Genomic DNA, 23,251 nt, shown 5'->3' on the forward strand with positions numbered 1-23,251 from the left:
GTCTGTTGTCCTCACACCAAGCCGTCAGTCTCTGGACCTCCTCTCTATAGGCTGTCTCGTCACCTTCCGAGATCAGACTTGACCACTGTCGTATCGTCAGCAAACTTGACGATGGTGTTGTTACCGTGGGCCGGGCTGCAGTCGTAGGTGTAGAGGACATATAGGAGAGGGCTCAGCACGCATCCTTGAGGGGAATCGGTGCTCAGCGTACGGGTGGATGACGTGTAGGAGCCGAGCAACACAGTCTGGGGTCTGTTGGTCAGAAAGTCCTTAATCCAGATGCGTGTGAGGGCAGGGAGGCCGAGAATGTCCAGTTTGGCGACGAGGATGTCCGGGATGATTGTGTTGAATGCCGAGCTGTAGTCCACAAGAGCATCCTCAGTGGATCTGTTAGCCCGGTATGCAAACTGGTAGAGGTCCAGAGTGGGAGGAAGGCAGTCCCTGATGTGCTGGAGAACCAGTCTCTCGAAGCACTTCATGATGACTGGCATGAGAGCAACAGGACGGTAGTCATTCAGGAGGACTGCGGGTGACTTTTTGGGGACAATAAGGAAGCAGCAACTTTGGCTTTTTTGTCATTACGTCAACAGGGCATGAAAATCCTGACTCGTGCCTTTCTTCGACGGGCCTTTCGGTCCACAGCAACGACTACAACAAAAGAACGACGCCGTTGTAGTTGAACAAGAAAAACGTATTTGCTTTAATTCAGCTTGAGTCATCTTGAAAACAAATTATTACAAAACAATATCACACTGCATATGTAAGAAGATTATAAAAATTATGAAATGTTTTGTTGAATACGTTAAATGAAATTAAACTTTGACTTTTAGACATACTTAATTTCCCATTTAAATCTTTGTCAATATGTATTATTGACATACTATGTATCAGGTGGTGCACCAGGTAGCCCCCAAGGACCACTTGAGAAGCCCCAGGGCCTCTTCTAAGAATAGCTCACAACAACAACAAAACACAATCTCCAATTATCAATAAACTGTATCAATTTTTTTTTATGCTATACATTTTAACTCACCATTGCATTGGTGTAATTTTGGTAATAATAAAGGAGGTGGGGGTACTGTAGGTCAAAGGTTAACTTTGTATCAAATGACCAAATTGCAGCGTTTTTGGAGAAAAGACAGTGGGAGACACAACGATGAAGGGATGATTTACCACCAAATAATTTAAACAAATTTGCTACTTACAGTCAGCTTTGTAAATCAAATTGTTAGCCCTAAGCATTAAACCGCACCAAAGAAGTAGCTCTTGGTCTCAAAAAGGTTGGTAAACCCCTGCTGTCCAGAAGTTGTAAAAACTCGCTCACAGTGTATGTAATGGATTGGTGCTGGATTTACTCCTGAATTGTAGATGCAAAAGGTGTCTGAAAGAGGATTCAGGGGAATTGACCCCGGCGTGTGGAGTCACACCAACCAACTCCGTATTGAGTACAATAAAAACACTCATTTCCTGTTGACTTTGTTGCAGAATTCTGGAAAATTGAAGGTTATACGTGTCACTCACATGCAGTGAAGACCAGACTTTATGACTCTTCTGCTATTTTAGATGTCACGTGTTAAGATAAACTCTTGTTTGGAATTCCTTCTGCATCAGCTGAGGCTCATAGAAAGCCACCGGACTGGTGGTCATCATTCCTGAGTAGAGTACAACTCACAGGTGACCAATTAGGTGAGACTCTGCAAAGGGGCACAAGCGGATAAAGGCCTATAATTGGCTCTGAGGACCCTGGGTGGCCAGTGTTTTGTTACTGTGAGGACCTGAGAGGGCACAGCAATATCATTAATATCAAAGTGTGTCTTGGTTTTGCTCCTCCTGAACCAAACAAAAATACAGCAACAAGAGCTGTTAAGTGACAGAAGACCCAGATTCAAGCTCTCGGTGGACTGTATACTGTTATATTTAAAGTGAAAGTATCAACTCATTTAAATTAATGTCATCAAAAGTAGTATAAATATAAAATACAGCCATGTTGCAATTTTTGCTTTGTTAATTAATGAAGCAGCAACTTTGACTTTTTTGTCACTACGTCAGCAGGGCATGAAAATGCTGACTCGTGCCTTTCTTCGACGGGCCTTTCAGTCAAGCAACAACTACAACAAAAGAACGACGCCGTTGTAGTTGAACAAGAAAAACGATTTGCTTTAATTCCGCTTGTGTCGTCGAGAAAACAAATTATTACAAAACAACAAGGTTGATCTCACAGTCAAAAAGTTGTTGCTCCAAGCCCAACATGTCTTCCAAATTATCTTAACGTCAACACCACACTTTTCCACAGTTACTTTCACTTTACGACAGCCCAAAAGTAGGACCACTAATGGTGCCTAGATACTTAAATATTCTTCATAAATGTACTTTCAGGAAAAAAATTACAATAAATAAAACATAAAATATAATCGAAACAATGTGTAACAGTCGTATTAAAATAATTCAAATGGAGCACAAATAATCAAATACATAATTAACTAAAACTACTTATGGCTCTAACAATAACACCGCACCCACTGATTCAAGTTTGGGGGTATGAGGGCGCAGAAGGAATGTAGATTTAATAACGCGTGGTTATTTCATTTTCATTCAAGATTATTGTTTGTCTGTCTTATCAAAGCTATCGTTATAAAAAGCCATCATGTCACCAGTCAGTGTTAATCTAAGATAAAGTTGCACATACATTTAGGGGACCAGGATACTATTAACACCGCATTCATCCCAAATGAGTTTTTATTAAAATGAACGGCTAATTAAATTCCACAATGAGGCTCTAGTGAACAATGCAAGACAGTGGCTACTTTGATCCCCCCACCCACACCCTCTTGTTTAAAGTAATTACGCTGGCCTGACATGAGTGAGCACACTGTCTGAGACCCTTCTAATGAGTTAAGCAAGAAAAATCGCCACAGTTGCCTTTGGTGGCAGCAGCTAATTGCCTGGACACGTCAAGCCACGGCTAACGTTAAAATGTGGATTTCTTTTTACATTTTTTTTTTTTATCACATCAGTTCATTTCATGTCAGATCATGTTCTGGATTAAAGCACCGGTAAGAAGTGAAAGCCAAAATATTATAACTTTCAAAGTACAAATTATGTTTTCAATGTTTTAATGCTGCTAATGTCCACAATAGTGGATAAAAAAAGGAAGCAGCTGCTTACAATACAGGAGATTATTGATGGGCACGAAAAAAGTCTCTTAATGGATCATCAACTGGCAAATGGATGTTTGAGCAGTTAATAGAAGTAGCCTTAAAAACAAAGTAATAATAATAATGCCTTTATTAGTCCCACAATGGGGAAATTCGAGATTCGAACCCAGGCCTCCTGGGGAGACTGGGTCCTGAACGCGGCGCCTTAGACCACTCGGCCATCCTGGCAGAAAAAATACCAATGAACACATGCATAGGTGAAGCTAAATGTCTATTTGACACACACACACATATATATATATATATATAATGTACATATATATATATATATATAATGTACATATATATATATATATACAGCAACTTTGTCACTCATCCTATTTTGCACACAAGCATGCACTGAGTCAGTATAGAACGATGCTATTGTATCTACAAACATCTACATCTAGAATATTAGCTCTAACATTTGAAAATGTTTCTGGACCTCCAAACAAGAAAATCAGTGAGACAGGACATAATTATTCATATGTTTCACTTAACCTTTAACATGCAGTCCCATACAGTGCACTAGCCGGCGTCTGCATATTGCGACCAGATTATTATGAGAACGGATAGGCATTTGTCCTTGTTTACGTGCCCTGTTGAAGCATCCTTGGCCATGCTTGCTTACACTCCACATGAATAGCATTCCCTGGACCCCGGAGGCTCCCAACTTCTCCTGAGACCTTTAAGTGTTTGTTGACAGAGTAACAGACTTTGGTTTGTTTAGCTTTCTCCACTGTCTAAAATTTAAAAGGTCACTCTCAATTCCACTGCCAGCCATACACCCATAAAAAAGAAAGTGGGGGGTGGAGGGGGGAACACGACCTCAGGAAAATGCCCTTACGAGCGGACCCCGAGAGCTCCGAGTGAAAAAAATTGAATCCCTGCTGCCACAGTTACCAAGTTTACCAACATGTCTCTATGGCTAGAAATGACAAAATTGTGAGAAATGTGTGCCCTTGGCTAGTGAGGCAAACAAAGAGGAAGAGGAACCAAACTTGGTTTACCTTGCGGGGTAGATTAAAGTACGGATAATCACCATGAATGTCTTTGGTTGAAATATAAAGAGCCTAAAAAATTTGACAACGTTCTCTGTATGGTAAAATTAGGAGGCTGCTGTCAGTATCACACCATGGGGGTATCTTAATACAATGGAATTAACCTGCACGACGTGCATAATTCCCCCTTGTTACTGCAATCGAGCAGTGTGCACCCCTTGATTTGTGGTCCCTATTGTTGCTGTGGTGCAGCTCATTATTATGAGGTGTCTGGTTCAGGCCATCAGAGAGGATCTTGCCACGGAGGTCTCTGTGGAAATCGGCAAGCCCATCTCACTGCTTAGCAACCAAGCCCTGGGGCCTGCTTTGCAAAGCTTAATTCCAATGAGAGTGGCATGCACAGGATTGGCTAGACTTGACACAGCCTCCAAGCCCTCCACTTCTCCTTATTTTTGATTCACAAGAACAAACATTCACTTTTCCTTCTTCTTTTGCTGTTGTCACCTGCATATAGTGATATTGGTTTTCCTTCAATTAAACAGTTATCATGTATGCCATAAGTGGTTCTATAAACTTTTCTTCCAGTGTTTTAATTTGCGGAATTTCTTTCATATTAACATTTTGAAGTTGGGTCACATATCACAATTGGGTATTGAGCTCTAACAGTATTGGTACAGTATCAATGGACCAACATCAAACATTGTCGCTGTTCAATTAATTTATTGATTTTCAATAAGATATTATTTTACTGCATTAAGTTTTAGTTGCTGTGGCACGATGGCCTCACAGTGGAGAGGTCGTGGGTTCAATTCTGGCTCCGGCCTTCCTGTGTGGAGCTTGCACGTTCTCCTCGCACCTGCGTGGGTTTACGCCGGGTACTCCGGTTTCCTCCCACATTCCAAAAACATGCATGGCAGGTTGAATGAACACTCTCAATTGTCCCTAGGTATGAGTGTGCGCGTGGATGTTTGTTTGTCTATGTGTGCCCTGCGATTGGCTGGCAACCATTCCAGGATTAATTGCGATTAATCACATTTTTCAACGACTATTACGCTTGGAACAGATATTTACTCGAATAATATCTTGGAATTGATGCAAAATCACCAAATATGAAGTATATTTAGAATCAGAATCGGAATCATTCAAAGAATGTTCTAATAGCTTTCTTTGATTCTTGAATACAATCTAAATGGAGACATCGTTACGAGGCATTTTTGTCGAAACATTTCTCAAAACTGCCCACAAGCGCCACACTCCAGCAGTGTTGGTTTGCAAGGCCCTGTGGTAACTCGAGCACGGTGTTATGTTCTAGGACTTGCTAAAGATGTACAGCTAATATGGCGCAATATTTGTATTCAAATTATTTTTGAAGTAAATCAAACTGAGTTAATTGAGTTAAAATATTTAACTGAGTTAAAAAATGTTGGATTAATCACCTGAGTTAACGCTTTAATTTTGACAACCCTAATATATATATCAATATATATATATATATATATATATATATACACACACACACACACTTTCCTGTACTTTCCAGCAGACTACAACATACACAAACAGATTTGTGCGATTGAAAAAAAAAAGGGGTTGTTGCCATATAGGCAGTGTGATTAACATTTTAATACAACATTTACTGGAATAAACTAGCCATGTTTGTACTAGAACAGCTGACGCTCACGCTCTGAGGCTCACTGTAAACATATTTTGCATTTGAGTGATACGGCAGGAGTAAAGTGCTTCGGTGATAAGTCTTTGTTGCACACAACCATACTCTTCTCCACACTTCCATCAGGTATCTTTTTCAAAGTCGACCTTCCATTTAGTGGACCTAAGCAATCTTCCGTAATGTTCTGGTGTACTGAAGTCACTTGTGCATCAATGCTATCAGCGTGCCAGGTGTCAGCCGTTCCTGCTTGAGGCTTCTGACCATAGTAGAAAACACGGCAGTGATCCATCTGCTCCTCCAAATTCTGAAGTAAGGGATACATGGGTTTGAGGGATTACAAATATTTTCCCTCCTGTGTGGGAATGGGTAGACAGACTCCAGTTGTGTTTTTCAATTGAAACATGCACTCTCCTTTGCTCTCACACTTTCCACACTACACTCTCTTTTACTTTTTTAATAAAGGCAAAATCACAAAAATGTGTATTGCATGGACTGCAGAAATCATAGCACAATTAATTACATATCCCGTTATTTTTGTATGTAAGGTATTGATCCAAATTGATGCGTAAAAGTCCCAGACCTAATTATCACTTTAATTTAAGAAATAATTTCTGATAGATGTTCAAATCTAAGTTGATTTAAAGGAGGATAACAAAGATGAGGCGAAGGAAAATAAGAACAGGAAAATATGAAATAGCTAAAAGCATTCTGTGAAGAGGATACTGGATAAAAAGTAAACAGTTTAATACCGGTCCAACAAAACAGAAATTACAACATTTCAGGTCATCATCAGCCAGGCCATTGTTGCACTCCGCCTGGTCGGATGGTCTCCTCTAATTTGTTACTGCTTAAGGCATGACAGCATTTTCACAGTCGTTAGCAAAAAAAAGAAAACCTACATCTCAATTGCATAGCTTCTCTTGGCAATATCAAATTATTTTCTCAGCCTGTTTCTTGCTTGTACAAGACGCTGTCCCCTCACCTGTCATCATCTTTAGTGTGGCCTTGTTTGGCAGTGAACAATGGCATGTTGTTATTGAACACGTAAAATATTTTGGAACACACGTCTTCACAAAATCAGATTTAGGATGCCACAGTCTCCATATAATCATCTAAACCAGGGATGGGCAAACTACAGCCTGGGGGCCACATGTGGCCCGTTAAACGTTTTAATCCGGCCCGCCGAAATTGAAAAAAATTAAATGAATAAACTTTGCTACTGTTTTATTTTCTAAATGCTGTGGGTTTTCAAAGACATATGTTTTGTTGTCATGCTTTTGTTCACTGACATTTAAAATTAAATGTATTTTTTTTCTCCAATGAGGTGAGGTTTCCCCAAACACTCCATCCATCTGCTTCTGGTCCGGCCCCTCTGTCAAATTTTAGAACCCAAATCAAAACGTTTTCCCACCCCTAATCTAAACTGATATCTGAAGTTTCAACGATATGCCAATCTGTATATGCAGTATAATGGATGGAAATCCATTCATTTTAATAAATAGTTTTGTAAGTGAAATATTGCAAGCCTTAATTAGTTTCAATTTGATGATTTTGGCAGAAAGACACACAAAAAAATGTAGTGTTTGACAAAATTAGTACATCTATGTGCCCAACAACAAAGGATTTTATACAGAAATGTTGGCCTTTTTAAAAGTGTATTACAGTAATACACCCTCAGTACTTTGTTGGGCCTTCTTTTGCAGTAATGACAGCATCAAAGGTAGGGTGGAATGGAGGCGATCGATCAGTTTATGGTACAGTTCAGATTGGAAAATTTCATTTGGTGCGGTAAAGTAATATAGCATTCACTTTTTGAAACACATTCTTGAAATAAATGGATTTTCCATCAATATTGACATTTTCTGGCACTCACATGTAGTCCTGTAAATCTGTCTTTTTTTCTAAATTGGAATTCACCCCATGGACGAGAGGGCCGTCTCCCTCCCGTCCACTTGGGTTAATCCCAATGTACAAACACAGAGCTAGTATACCCACAACTGTGTGGAATTTCTCACAGCTGGAAAATCCAGAGTGTAAGAGTCCAACCATGATTACTAGTGCCGGAGCCCAAACTGTGGGTTAAGACAAGCCCAACGATATCTAGCAGTCACATTCCACATCCTTGAAACCAGCCATTCACTCGGGCCGGACTGCCAAGGCCCTTCACCTCATTTGGCACCCGACTCCCTTGGCCCCTCTAAGAGGTACCTCATGTCGGACCTGTTCATCCAGGGTGACCCAGCCTGGGGCATAAAGCCTCAGACAATTTAGCTCCGAGGATCATTGGGATACCCAAATCCATCCACTACGATAAAGTCAGGGCTAGGGGAGGCACACTTCATGTTCCAGGAATATTTCCCATTTATTTTTGGCCAAGGATATTAGAATTTGTCTGATCAAGGCCTTGAGTTAAAAAGTACATTCAAAGCGTGAATCTTAATTCGTATTAAATTTATTAATTAGAGCCTTGTGAATATTGCTCATTCAATATGCAGAGTGTAATAATTTTCATATCATTGATAACTTATTTACGTATTTTATAAAAATTGGTCAATAAATGGAGCAGGCTAATGAAACTGGCCGCCCTCGTGAAATAGGCTGAATGCGGTGTGTAAAGTAAACATTTTACAAACCATGCTAGTCAGGAAAACAGAGAAATGGAAACAGACTGGAAACATGGACTCCCACTTTAGGCAAAGCATTTAACATCTTCACCCATGGCAGCTCAATTACCTGAATGTAATTGCAATAACTCCATAGCACTGCAGTCTTGCGTGACAGTTTCCAGACCAGGTTCGGTAATTGCAGGTTGATATATGCAACAGCAAAGGGTGCGGGCGGAACAGGTAGGCTATGACTTTCATTTCGGAACAGTGAATTGCTAATGCAATAAAAGGCCGCAGTTATTAGTGGACTTGTGGATGGCAAATAGTTGTAAATGCCAAATAGCCAGGGACAGTATTGCGTATGAGTACATTAAAACGGAAAGCTGGAGAAGAGAAGGGATTACATATTGAACAGAATTTGGGTCAAATATGACAATGGCTCATGGTAATAGAAGGATGCAGCGATCTACCAAAATATAATTAGTAATAGCTTGTGCTCAGTGATCCATGGGGCTACTGGTAATCGTCTCCAACTAAGCATGTAGTGGAATGCTGAACAAATGTATTTGAACACCATTGTAGTCCTTCCTTCTTAGAATGTATGAGTCATCTTACTAATGTATATGGCTAGTGTATATGAATGCTCTTCTCTTGCCACCATTGTCTTTTCAGAAGTCTCACAAAAGAGGGAAACTGAAAAAAAAATGCAGGTAGATAATTGGAAAAGACTTTGCTTGAACCAGATTTTATCTAAGGGTGTGAGTAAGTTTTAAATGCAATATAATATGCATGCATATGTTATGTTTGGGGAACTTCTTCACAAATGTAGTGGAGTAAATGTCAAACTTGCCAGAAGTATGAATGAGAAAATAAAGCACATTTACATTAACATGAACATTGTATATGTGCCCTCTCTCTACTTATTTATCCGTCTATTGATGCATCAGTCTATATGCTGTAACTATTGACACATAGACTAGCCTAACTAATAGCCTAACTGTCTATCTACCTACGCACTATACTTAATGCACTTCAACATCAGCAAAGTGTTATATGTCGTACTTTCCTTAAGAGCCGCTAATTTTTTTCACCACACTTTGAACCCTGCGTCTTTTAATATGATGCGGTTTATTTAATTTTTTTTACTGACGACCTTCAAGCTGCCCATAGATTTACCCATGGTCTTGTTACAGTGGTCCAATGAAACATTGCAAGTCTGCCTTCATACTAATTATGAGGGCAGGTCTGGCTGTCTGAAGAGAGAAATTGAGAGGTTTATATGCGTAGTGTCGCTTAACTGTTGAGCAATTGAGAGCGAAAAAAAAAAAATCTTGAGTTGATTTGTATTAAGCATTGGGAAATGGTGCCTTAAATACAGCCATCTCTGCAGTGCAACGGCCTTTTCTCTGTTGTTTGCTGGGCTCCCGACTTCCACTATCGCTGGCAGCGGACGACAGGCGCTCTCTACGTTGTACAACTCCGGCTCCCTGCATCTGGCAAACATGTAACTAGTTTCCAAAGGCTGCATTGCAGCATGCTGGAGAAAGCGGTACTAGTGTATTTGCCTCATGACAAGAGAAACTGAAAACTGTGCAATTAGCAGCATTCAGCATTCTTTGGGGTAAAAAACAAACATCTATAGCTGTTTAAGGTAAATAAAGGTTATTAAGAATCAATTTGTGTGACCCCTTTCTTTGCAAATATCCAATGTTATCATGTGGAGACCCAAGGCTATTAAAATAAAGCAGCCAGTGTGAGTACAATTCTGTTTTATGGCTAAATTTAGCTGTTGCGACTTTTAATAAGGTGCTTTTTGTAGTCCGGAAATTACGGTTGGTGTAATAAGTGTAATGTGTGAAGAAAAAAAAGTCTTGGTTTTTCATCAATCCCATTAACAACCAAGCAAATGGGGCTTCCGTAGCGTCATCTACTATGGCGTGTCAGGAGCCTGCAGCAGACAGAACACACACATGCGCACACGTGCACGCACAAGACACACATCAACCAAGACTGTACATTTCATATGTTCTGGTTTTTGCCTGTTTGGCACATGGCTTTTGGTCTGTCCACCTTAAATCCCAACAAACATGATATTCCTTCTCATCAGAGGCTCACCAACTGAGCTCCAGTGAAGGAATTCCAATGTGGGATCTAGCATTCAATATGAGACAGAATTTTACGTAGAATTGGAATTAACAATTAGATCGGGAGATTGATTTTAGCATAATGGCTGCAGATTTTGTTTTAATATTTGAGATGTACAGTATTATGAGTGGTGGAAGTCGTGTCCAATTTTGCTTCAGTTCTCGTTCTAGGTGAGGTGTTGTTCCTGCTGCGAAGAAATACAAGAATATTCAGATGAAACTTTTTAGAAAATGGAAATATGGGTGAAGAAATTGTCCATATCTGGTAAGTTGTCTACTCTGTCTACACTACTGTTTAGGTTTTCACTATTTGGAAACAAACATCATGCAATATTGCGCAGCATTTTCTTCAAATTCTGTCTTCTTTGCATCTCTAAATTTATATCCAGCCCTCCTCACGTATCCTCCCTAAATACAGATTATACAGATTTGTCTGTCAAGGGTGCTCTACTGCCACAAGACAACCTGGCAACTTTTGCCTGATTTAACTTTCAAAATCTTCAAACTTGATGCATTGAATTACGGAAGAAGATTGTGAAGGTCAGGACAAGATCACATACAGGAGAAGCAGATCCCACAAACACACAGCAGCATACAGATGACGTCTAGCCCATGTTTCTGATCTTGAAGACCAAGTTTCCTGCCGGATATTTTTTGTTCTGAGAGAGCACACGCTGTCCATCGGCGGAGTTGGATGGGTGAAGGGGGTTGTCCCTTTTGAAATGATAAATAGAATCTTCGTACAAGGAGGGAGTGTCATTGAAGTCTTTGTTTGCCCCTCGATGGCTCGGAGGTGTCTCTGAACTTGAGGGCCGGTACAGAATAGAAATGACCATGTAACCTATTTCGAGGTCATTCAATGATGGAAACTGTATTCATAATTTCACCATTGGATTAGTTTTTGTAATATACTGTACTTTCCTTTAAAAAACATAACCCACACGCTTGGTTTTCAAATTATTCTCCTACTATGAATACAAAACATTGGAGTTTTGTTTTTTTATTCTCCAAAACTGAGCTTTAGTAGAGTGGTATTGTCCACTGTCATCGTCCTGTTTTGTCGCTGCTCAGCTTTGTTATTATGTGATTGTTTTTCCATTCAGTTGGATGCTGTCAGTGGGCGGAGTCTCCTGCATCACACCTGCTAAAGATTATTATTAGCAGGTTATTTAGGAGACTCTGAAGGAAGACAATGACTTATTGTTCTTTGCTTGTCACTGCATTTTGATGCTCATACATAATACTCATTGTTCTTGTTCTGTCAGCAGTTACGTTTCTTCCGAACCTATGCTTGTCAGTGCAGGTACTACTGTAATTTTCTGTTTCTCATTCTGCATCGTGAATAGGTTTTTGGTTCAGTGTTGCATTATACGGGTTGTCTTCCTTCCATTGTAATTCATCCTTCTCATTTTGGTGAGCGCTTTACCCAAGTTAGTTTTTCACGTCAACCTTAAGTTACGTCACTTTGTCACTTGTTCCTTGAATTTTCCTCAAACGTGCGTGCTCTTTCACTTTAAGTAAATAGCAACCTTAAAAACAGTTGTTTTTGTTTGTTTTGGCATTCACTATCAGCATCCTTTAGCACTTTAATACTTTATAGAAATTTTATTTGCCGAAAGGTTGAGCGATAATGAATGCAAATAACCAGACCAATCAGACAATGCCCTTTCAAGAGCATCTATAGAAAGAACCTGGGCCAGCATGGCTCATATTTGAGACCCGGTTCATCCCTCAGGTGGCCTGGTTTGTCGTGACATACTACAGCGAGTTATTGCAAGCAATTTTTTCCTCCATCATCACCTGTATTAAACACTCTCACACACCACACCCCGTCCCCAATGACATGGCACCCCAATGTCCTGCCACTATCCCCACCACCCCTTCCCCGACCACCCATCGCCTCTCCCCAGCACAAAGCCATTTCCCCAGATTTTGAAGGCGCATCCTGGCTGGACCCCCTGGTTGGACTCACAGCAGGACTCCCTCCAGCCCGTCAAAGAAGTAATTCACACTCTGACTCATTTGAGTTATTTACTCTATTACCACCCTGGCTGGCCCATTCCGCATTGCTACCCACTGAGACTGGGGGCTCTGGATGGGTACCGAGGCTTTTTACTTTGTCGAAGGCCTGGCAATGCCCTCCAACTCCCCTGCTCTTTTCTGTCTTTCACCACATTATAATGGTTCTGATGGGCGTTGCCACCTCAATCTGACGCTGACACAGATTTTAGATGGTTGGGGACAGGATGAGTGCGGAGATCGGACAGTTTTCTTTGAGTGGAGAGGTGTGGATAGCACACCAATGTGTGTGTATGCTTTAGGCTGAATGTGTGTCATTGGTTCTCTCCTCTAAGTCATTATCACACCCAAAGCCTGTGCTTCTCTCAGCTGACTTGATAGATTTACATGAGTCTGTCTGGGGATCTGTAAAAAAGGCGTCCAGTGAAGAGATGAGAGAGGAGACTACGTTATCATCCACTCATAATAAGGAGTGGGTGACAAAGTCACACCTTAATAAAAGATGTCCTTTTTTTGGGAGAGGAGGGATGGCACTCCACATAGATCACACAATAGGCACAAGTATCCATCTCCTCCATTGTAAAATTGAAATAGTATTTTCATCAAAGATTCTGTTCAGCTCATATGCAAGTGTAAAAAATGTTAGCTTTCTGATCTAATTTCAATCACAAATGATTTACCTGCATATGCTTCATTCCACTATCATTCAGCGTATGAGGGATTTACTTTTAGTTTTGTTTTTTTGCTTGCTTCAATACATTTTATTCAAGGGCTTACAGTCTCAGAAAAAAAACTGTGGCCCCTGTCCACATTCCGAGTAATTATCTGACTACTGCCCCAATATATATATATATATATATATATATATATGTATGTTCCAAGCCGCAAAACATCATTCAGACGATGCTGATTAACGTCCAGAATGACTGATAAAAAAAAAAAATGAGGATTCAACTACTATTGACTAACCCTATTTAAATTTCGAAGTAAATGATGTGCACTTGAAATTGAGAACTTTACATGACATGATCAAGGATTTTATTATTGACAGTAGATTATGCAGTATAAATTGTTAAGCGTGAGCTTTGTAACAGCCATTCACAAGGGAAAAAAACATGCACACGTGGCGAAGACACTCCTATCTAGACTATACTTAGCTTTCCAAATGTACAAATTTAATATTCTCTACATTGATATCTCACTTGAAATTACCTACTTTCACTGACGCTACTTATTAATTTCCCATCATTCAGTAGTATGGTGCCTTTTTAGAAGAAAGAATATAAAGAGAAAAGCTGAAAGGAAAAGAAGAGAATTATAATCAGCCAATAATATACACTAATATGTGAAAACACAAACAGGTGGATTTATAAATAGCAAACGTTGGATAGTCAGGATTCAACTGTGCGTTGAAAATATTGGCCATTTATCGTCATTTGCTGGCATACCTGACCACAAAAATTTGTTTTAGTGGTTGAATGTTGTGCTGTATTACTTTTTGACTTCTCAGTCTAAATTTAGGTATGAATAGATTAATTCAGTTTGAAATTCCATTATTACTGATCAAAATGCTAAAGTGCTGAAAATGTACTCGAAATTGAAGAGTCCAAATTAAAGTAAAATTAAAATTTTAATGCAGTTGAACTCGAACATTTGTAAGCACTAAATATGTTGGCTTTTCATACAAAAATAAACAGTCAAAACCCGAGGCAGCACGTTGGCAGTCTAGCCCTTTGGGGTTTGTATAAAATCCTCAGTGCTCGCAGTCAGGAAAGATTAAAAAAAACAAAAAAAAACATCCCTGATTCATACATTAACTTCTTTAATTTTATACTTACAAAAATCAACAGTATAGTCATGTCCTCAGGGTTACAAGTATGCAGTTACTAGTATTCAAAGAGGGCGAGTTTCACAAATGACAAACAGGATTTTCAACAGAACAAATGCGATATATTTGAAACGAAAATTGAAGAGCTCTCACTGACCTAAAAAAAGATCAGGTAATATTTACAACCAAGATTGTCGGACGAGTGCCTGTGTAGGTGTGCGTGTGCGTGTTGGTGTGCTACAATTGATGTGTGCCATTTTGACTCCCCATCTCTCCTTGGTTGAAATGCAGCAGCAGGTGTTGATGCTGCATCTATTCAAAGTGTCGGTCACACCATTTAAAAAGTGAGGACACACTTGGCTATTTTGCGTGTGTTGAGGTTTCAGGTCTGTGCACATTATTTGACATTTGATATTGCCTCCTTGCAATTTTTTTCTTCTTTGCATGTTTTTTTCTATATTAACAATGAGCCCAAGGATGTGAGTTACCCACCCACCCCAAAAAGAACAAAGAACAAAAATCTGAGAAACATTTCGGCATTCACACCAACTTAAGTCAAGCAGAAGCCCAGAGTAACTTTAGTAAGACCCGGTTGAAATAACACAAAATGCATCACAGTAGGCCTGATTTTACAAGATCCTAAATAGCGGGTGCTAAATTGCATTCATTCTAACAGAATGCGGACACTATTCGTGGCATGTTGCTCAAATAAGACTGGAAACTTTTAATACGATCTCAAATAGCAAGTGCCAAATTGCATGGTTACTCACTGTAACAGATAGTGTGCCCAGTTGACAACAGGCGTAAAAGGGGGTTTTGCACTTTAGGTATCTCTGAAGGTTTTTTACCATGGACAATTTGGGAGCGAAGCACAAGTGTAAAATGACGTGAATAATTCGACTTACTTCAGTTGAGGTACTGTCAACCAATATCGTATTTTGCCATCAAAGTAGCACTACCACCAGTCACCAGATTGACTGACAATGTTGAAACTTTTTTTTTCTTCAGAGGAGAAGAAGGAGCCTATCCTCGTCTTTGTTTGAAGTTCTCTCATGAACAAAACCATGCGAGACACATGGCGTGATTTCATATTTCGTGTTCAGTCTGAACCTAGCATGAGAAAGAAATGCGGAAGTGTTTGCGCGAATTGGCAGCGGGGTTGTATTGAGCCCAAAGAGAAACGTCTTCAGTTGAGTTAAGTTCCAAAAATATCCTGGCGCTAAAAGTATTTAGTCAGCCACCAATTGTGCAAGTTCAAAATATGTACTTAAAGATATGAGCAAAGTCTGTATTTTTCAACATAGTTATATCTCAAGCATAAGAGATAAAATGAGAAAAAAAATCCAGAAAATCACTTTGTCTGAATTTTAAAGAATTTATATGAAAATTATAGTGGAAACTATAATTAATTATATTTGGTCGCTTACAAACAAGTGAGATTTCAGGCTCTCGCAGACCTGTAACCTCTTCTGAAAGAAGCTCGTCTGTCCTCCACTCGTTATGTGTATTAATGAGACCTATTTGAACTCATCAGTGTACAAGACATGTATCCATAACCTCAAACAGTCACACTCTAAACTCAAATATGGCCAAAACCAGAGAGCTGTCAAAGGACACTAAAAACTAAATTATATAGACGTAAGCAGTTTAGTGTGAAGATACTGTGGCAGCAATTACCAAAAAATGGAAGACAGACAACACTGAAAATCTCCTTCAGCTTCAAGCAAGATCTACCTCAATAGGGTGAAAATGATCACAATAATGGTCAGCAAATATCCCAGGACCAACCTAGTCAATGACCTGCTGAGAGCTAGGACAAAAGTAACAAAGGAATCCATCAGTAACACACTAACACACCAAGTACTCAAATCATGCCCTGCCAGACGTGTCTCCCTACTTAACATAGTACTTGACCAGGCCCATTTGAAGTTTGCTCGAGAGCATTTGGATGATCCAGAAGAGGATGGGGAGAATGTCATATGGTCCGATGAAACCAAAACAGAGGTTTATATATGGTGTTGGAAACATCATGATGTCTTTCTGCAAAGGGACCAGCACAATCCATCTGAAGGGAAGAATTAATGGGGCCATGTATCGTCAGATTTTGAGTGCAAACATCCTTCTGTCAGCAAGGGTCTTGAAGATGCAATGTGACTTTTAGTATACAATACAATCCAACTTTATCCATATAGCAGATGACAATGATCCCAAACACACCACCTGGGTAACAATGGAGTGGCTTTGTAAGAAGAATTTCGAGCTCCTTGATTGGCCTAGTCAGTCTCCAGATCTCAAACCCATGAAAAAAATCTTGGGAGGGAGTTGAAAGTCCGTGTTGCCCAGCGACAGCCCCAAAGCATCACTGCTCTAGACGAGATCTGCATGGAGAAATGGGTCAAAATACCAGCAACGGTGTGTGAAAACCTTGTGAAGACTTGCAGAAAACTGTTACGACTGAACTAGGTTTAAACGCAAATGCACTACACAAACAAATCAAAGTTCAAATAATAAATTGTTCAATGAATGAAGTTAAACACAAAGTGACTCATGAGAGGAAAAAAATGCAACTGTTACAAAGAAAAACAAGTCACTTGGAGAAATGGTCACCAAAAATAAACAATACAAAGTACCAAAAGAAAAATGCAAAACTAGGCTTCTCAATGACAGGGCTTGCTTAAAACTTGATTAAACATGGGACTATGAAAAGACTGACAAGATGAATAAGGACAAGACATATACACCTTCACGATGCACTCCATGGTGGGCAACCAAAACCTCTGAGTAAGGACATTCATCGTTCTTTTTATACCTGGATAGCAGGTGAGCCCCAATGTATGAGCCCAATGGAGCACCTGTGGCCTCATAGAAACAGGGACAAACAAGTGATTCATTAGACACCCGATTGTCGGGTTCTTACCAGGCGCCTGCTTGCCTGATGATTCCATTTGCCAAGGCAAGCCCCCTACCTCATGTTTCGTTGGCAGGATAGGCTCAGGTTCCGTGGCAATCAAATTGGGGCAAAAAAACAAGGAAACAAGGCATCAGGTTTGGTGTTCTGGGAATTTATCCTGTAAGACAGTACACAAATCTGTTGAAGAACAGTGACCAACTGGCTTGACGTGGGTTCAGTCTTTTTAATTTCCGAACATCTAAATTTTTGTGGTCGGTCTAAACTTGAGTCAATGTCGTCAGTCCTAACCAGGTGATATGCATTTTCCAGGTCCAGTTTACTGAAGGTTTCGGCCACCTGAAGCTGATCAAACCTGATGACAAGAATGGAAGAGGAAACTGATTCTTGACAGTGATATCATTAAGTGGGCCATAATCACTGGACGGTCTAGAGTCCATCTCGCTTTTTTACAAAAAAAGAACCCTACCTCTGCCATTGAATGGCCGAATAAGACCAGCTCTCAATGAGGCCTCATTATAGTCATTCTTGACCCTCTTCTTAGGACCTGAGTACAGGCTGTCCTTCGGGATGAGAGCCCCCGAAACCCAATCAATGGGTCTGTCATAAGGTCTATGAGGAGGTAGAATAGGGGCCTTACTTCTGCTGAAAACTTCTTGTAGATCTTGGTAGTAAATTGGAGACTGGGAGATTCAGGGTCTTTATCAGAAGAAATATTCAGAACAGCTATGACCTTCATATCATCATCAGGTGAGTTGAAAAAAAGCAACCCTTTGCCAAATTTGTTATCCCCACTATCCAAGTTGATATGTGGATTGAATTTCTGTAACCAAGGGAAATCCAGTACGATAGGCTGCAATTCAGAATATACAAATCAAAAATCATTGGTACATGGTGCTTCCCAACTACTTCTTTCAGAGGTTCTGTTTTATGGGTAACCTAAAAAAGTAGGCTGCCAATGAGCACATTGGCTTGCAATGGTTTGGGAAATAGATGTGTTTTCAAACCTAACTTTTTAAAAGTAGTCCCGGTGCATGAAACTTTCATCATCCCTTGAGTAGACCAAGAGATAGAGAAGAGTCATGAAGTTTTACAGTTGTATTTGTTAGTTTCCTAGGGAAGGAATTCACAACAAAATGGCTCACCAGCACCTTCCCATTAACTGGTGAGCCTGTTGACCCGTCTGTTCACAATAGAAACATCGCTCTTCTTGCAAGCAATGGTGATGGTCAGACAGTTTTGCTCGTCCCAGCTCCCTTGGTTTCTCTTTCCCCGTTGAGTCATTTTGCTGTGGAAATTTTATGAGACTGTGCATATCCCGGTGTCGACACGACAGCATTGCGGTGGGGCCAACGATCTTGTAGACGATTGTTGGTTCTTATTATCTGATTAAAGATTCAATGTTTGATGGAAGGTCAAGAAGCACTAACAAATGTTTTAGCTTTAGAGTATTTTTGAAAATATATCAGACAAGGCTGTGGCATTACATCTTACGTCTGTAGCCAAAGCATGAAATCTGATTGTGTAATTGCTCACTTTATCTTTACCTTGTCTGACGTGACACAGGTCTCGTGCCTTCTCACAATCCCGAGGAAACGGGGTCCAAACTCCTCCTTAGGGCCTCTGCACAGTCATTGAGAGAGTCACAGATGGATGATCCCTTGGACCACTCAGCTGTGGCTGAGGCCATCGCCCTCCCAGTGAGATGTGACACCATAAATGCCACCTTAGAACATTCTGTGGTGAATGCTGATAGCAAATGTTCGTGCATTTCACAGTCTACAATAAATGGCAAGCAATCCTTACCGGAGAACTTATCTGGCGGAGGTAAATGTAGAGCTGAGGTGCAGAGTGATGTCACTGAAGCTGGGCTGAAAACTGGATCTATACAAGATGGATTCTTTGTGAGATGAGAATGAATCAGTTAAAATTGGGCAGACAGGAGGTTGCCTTGTGTGGGCAAGACGGCCTTGATACCGTCCTAACTTTTGATTAGTTCTTTCACTCCATGTTGAAGAGAAGTCTAGTGGCTTTGAGATAAATTGTACACACTTTGTGTATTTTATGCTGTCACTATCGGTGTAACAAGAATAAAAATTGAAAAAGTGTAACATGAACGACAAAAAAAAATATTGTCCCTTGACAGAGGGCGCATGAAGTGGCACGAGCTGCAACATCGGTGAAAATCCCATAACCCCCCATCACAACCATCACCACCACAGCCCACCCCTCAACCAAAGTGTCGTCATCACGCATGATTGAAAAGTATGTCTGTATTATACCAAGGCAGAGGTAAATGACACTCTGCCTACTGTGCCTCATTGTCCTGTGTGTTGCCTTGAGATCTCCGAGCTCTAACTGCCCTATTCCCACCTCGATCACGAGCTCCCGTGAACCACTTGGACAGGGGCGCCTGGGTCCTTCTCGTTGATGTCCTTTGTGGCTCCATTCCTTTTCAGTGCTCCTAAAACAAAAAAGACAAGAAGCCAACTTAGTAAAGCTAATTTTTGATTGATTGTGAAACCTGATAGGACATGCTGAAATGTCTTCACCACACTCCCTTAAAAAAATTTATATTTTACCGTATAGAACATCAGAAAAAGGCAGGTCTCGGCGCTTGTTCTTGCTATGATGTCCAAAGAGATTGTACTTCAGAGATAGAGGATTTGTCATGATGAACGGCATCATTGTTGCACTATCGTCCAATGACGTTCCACCAATACCTGCAACCATTATAACATAGGTGTCACTCGATCCAAATAATCATCACATACTTAAAAATATTTTGGCAGTTAAACTGGGTTTGATAAACGAAACAGGAAAGAAATTGTCGATTAAGTGAACAGCTTCGGTCACGCCACATACACTCAAAGGGTAAGAGCCCAACATTCTACCAAAATGATTATGATTAGGGAGATGATTCACTCAAGCCCCAATTCGATTTTTGATTTTCAGTTCCCGATTTCGATTCGATATTTTATTTTAATTTTTTTAAGTTGCTGCCACATTTGTCTCTGTGCGCTCGTGTGATGCTGCAGCGATCCACAAACAAAATATGTCTATATGTTTTGTGCATTTTGAATGGAACCAAAAAACAATACACAATGCCAAATTGTACTACGTCGTGCTAACCAGTCCGCCACCGTGCGTGCCACTTGTTCTCAAGAGTCCCAGAAAATAAAAACACCCGTCCCTTACTCAAAAGCTGAAAAATTCTGTTTGAAAAGTCCAACAACAACCCGACCATAATTTGCATTGTTCCATAAGTTAAATCAATGTCAAACCTAATAAAAGTTGACTTCTGGTCCTCAAAAATCCTACACTTATTTTAGTCCTTTCACAATCTCGCAGGATAGGATCCATGGCCATGTCTCTATCGTTCTGGCATCCATTGAATAGTTCAACTGAGAATAGTCTTTGGGTGGTTACTATTAGCATAGCATGCATTAAATATAAAAAAGGCTCCAGAACAAATTTTCCCATGCCTGCTTAGCCCATCTATAACCCATACAGGACCCAGACATGGTTGACCAGCTCTAACCTATGCCCACTTAGCCCTCACATAACCCAAACAGGACCGATAAATGGTTACCAGTTCTAACCCATGCCCACTTGGCCCATATACAGCCCATATGAGACCCTCACATGGTTGACCAGTTCTAACCCATGCCCACTTAGCCCATACACAACCCGTATTGCACCCACAACATTTGCCCAGTTTAAGCCCATGCCCACAAATCCCAGATGGCGCCCACATGGAACCCTGTACCATTGCCGACTTCTAGCCCATTTCTACTCGGCACCCAGGAATCCCGCATTTGCCCCATTTGGGGCCCAGTTGGACATGTTGGCTGGGTGAGGTATACCTAGAATGGAAATTACAATCCTCTCTCATTGTTTTAAGTGGGAGAACTTGCACAATTGGTGCCTGACTAAATACTTGTTGGCCCCTCTATAAAGCTATTCATTTCGTTTTGGCCACCGGACTCCCACCATCGCTGGCAACTCCCCTGCATCTCCCAACCACAGTCAGGCAGGAGCAGGAAAGGGTAACAAATGAGTTTCCAAAGGCTGCGCTGCTGATGAGTCAGAACGTACGAGCTCATTGACGAATTTGCCTCTTGCGACAAAAGGAACTGAAAAGCTTTCTGGGAGGCAACTCTGTAATAGTTGAGTTCAGCACTGTTTGGAAAAAGTAATACAAAGTTTTTAAAAATTCATCTGTGTGATCTCTTTCTTTACCCAATGTGTTATAACTTGGAGACATGCAGCTAATAAACGCTTCATAATCACGAAATTACAGGTGTTTGTATACACACACACACACACACACATATATATTTATATTAGTGCTGTCAAGTGATTATATTTCTGAAATAATTCATTATAAATAAAAATGTAATTAATTGTGATTAGTCATATTTTTCAACTATTTTTTGTGAAGCGTGTAGCAGGTATTTACTTGGATAATAACTTGTAATTAATGTAAAATAGCCAAATATTAAGTGTATTTTAAAAGACTGTTCATAGCTTTCTTTGATGAATACAGTCTAAACGGTGATCTTTACAGACATTTTCCTTAGAAACAATTCTCAAAACTTACAAATTTAGTTCTGCCCACAAGCACCACAATCCAGCAGTGTTGCTTTGCAAGGCCCAGTGGTACCTTAAGCTGGGTGTTTTGTTCTGAGTTGGTGTGGTTAAGATGTACAGCTAATGTGGTACAGTATTGGAATTTGGCTTTGCAAAGTATGCCAATTAATTTTGAAGTAAATCAAACTGAGTTAACTGAGTAAAAATACTTAATCGCAGTTAACACAGCCCCTGCAGTTTACTTTTGCATTCCAAAAACATGCATGGTAGGCTAATTAAACGCTCTAAATTGTCATGAAGTGTGACTGTGTGTGAATGGTGGCTCGTTTTTGTCCGCGAATGTGTCCTTGTTGGGGTAACCCGGCTACAAGGAAGCAGTTTGTGGAGGAGAAGCATGGACAGGATCAATGAACTATTTGAAGAATTTATATATTTTCTGACTGTATATGAAGTTTTCCATACAGTTTCACAATTTATATACATATAATCTATATTTTGTGTGCTTGAAAAGTGGTCCACACTGTTTCAAAATGAACACGATTGTGTGCTGTTAACCAGTTTTTGTACTGACAAGTCCAAAAATAATGGTGACCAACTCAAATGTACAGATAAGATTTCCTGACGGCCATAAAATTGCGGAGATCTCACAAGCAATGACGGAAGCGCAACTAAAATAACAATGACGGACTGACGATCAAAGTTTTGTTTGGCTTAAAATAATGACGGACTGACAATGATGGATGGGTCTCCTGGCCTTGACGAATGACAAATGGGCAAAAATTGCTGACGTGCCTATCTCTGTATAATGCATAGAATATTCTGTGTATACTGTACCACACACACACACACACACACCCACATGCACTGTATTTTAGGAACATCACTATGTGGAGTTTGGTTATCCGTACTGGAACATCACAAAATATACGCAAACATACTCAGCTTATTTGGAGACTCAATTGTTCAAGTGCGAATGTGAATTATTATTTTTTTTTACCTTGTGAATGAGTTGTGACCACTCCTTTGTCAAATTCATCTCTCACCCAGAGTCAGCTGAGATAAACTCCAATTACCTATAACCTTGACAAGCACAATAGAACAGTCGTCAATCCATGTTAAGAGTATAAAGGTGTAAGTGTAGCTCTGCTGTGCTTAGGTGTTTACATTCACTCACACACGCAAACACGCGCACACACACACACATGTACATAGCCGGGGAAATACAGCCATTAACACTTCAATACAAATACTCATGTTTACACACAATCATGCCAAGATATATATGATCT

The 23,251-nt window shown here is 40.2% G+C and overlaps 1 long non-coding RNA gene across 15 annotated transcripts in view; it reads right to left on the reverse strand.

Moving 5' to 3' along the window:
* Nucleotides 1-435: 435 nt before the first annotated feature.
* The window catches only part of LOC148330571 (uncharacterized), a 210,198-nt gene continuing 187,382 nt past the window's right edge, over nucleotides 436-23,251 (reverse strand). For 3 of the 15 annotated variants that reach the window (XR_015845170.1, XR_015845165.1, XR_015845168.1), the window contains 3 exons: nucleotides 22,960-23,042; nucleotides 19,952-20,092; nucleotides 14,135-19,833 (listed from right to left, as the gene is read on the reverse strand). This is a non-coding gene — a long non-coding RNA (uncharacterized LOC148330571). Of the gene's footprint in view, nucleotides 649-5,508; nucleotides 6,169-14,134; nucleotides 19,834-19,951; nucleotides 20,093-22,959; nucleotides 23,043-23,251 lie in introns of those variants that run through there. The other 12 variants (XR_015845160.1, XR_015845171.1, XR_015845166.1 and 9 more) reach the window with 10 other exon arrangements.

The sequence above is a fragment of the Idiotropiscis lumnitzeri genome, chromosome 9, assembly GCF_059441095.1.
Source record: "Idiotropiscis lumnitzeri isolate Australia: NSW breed Sydney's pygmy pipehorse chromosome 9, RoL_Ilum_1.0, whole genome shotgun sequence".
Lineage (NCBI taxonomy): Eukaryota > Metazoa > Chordata > Actinopteri > Syngnathiformes > Syngnathidae > Idiotropiscis > Idiotropiscis lumnitzeri.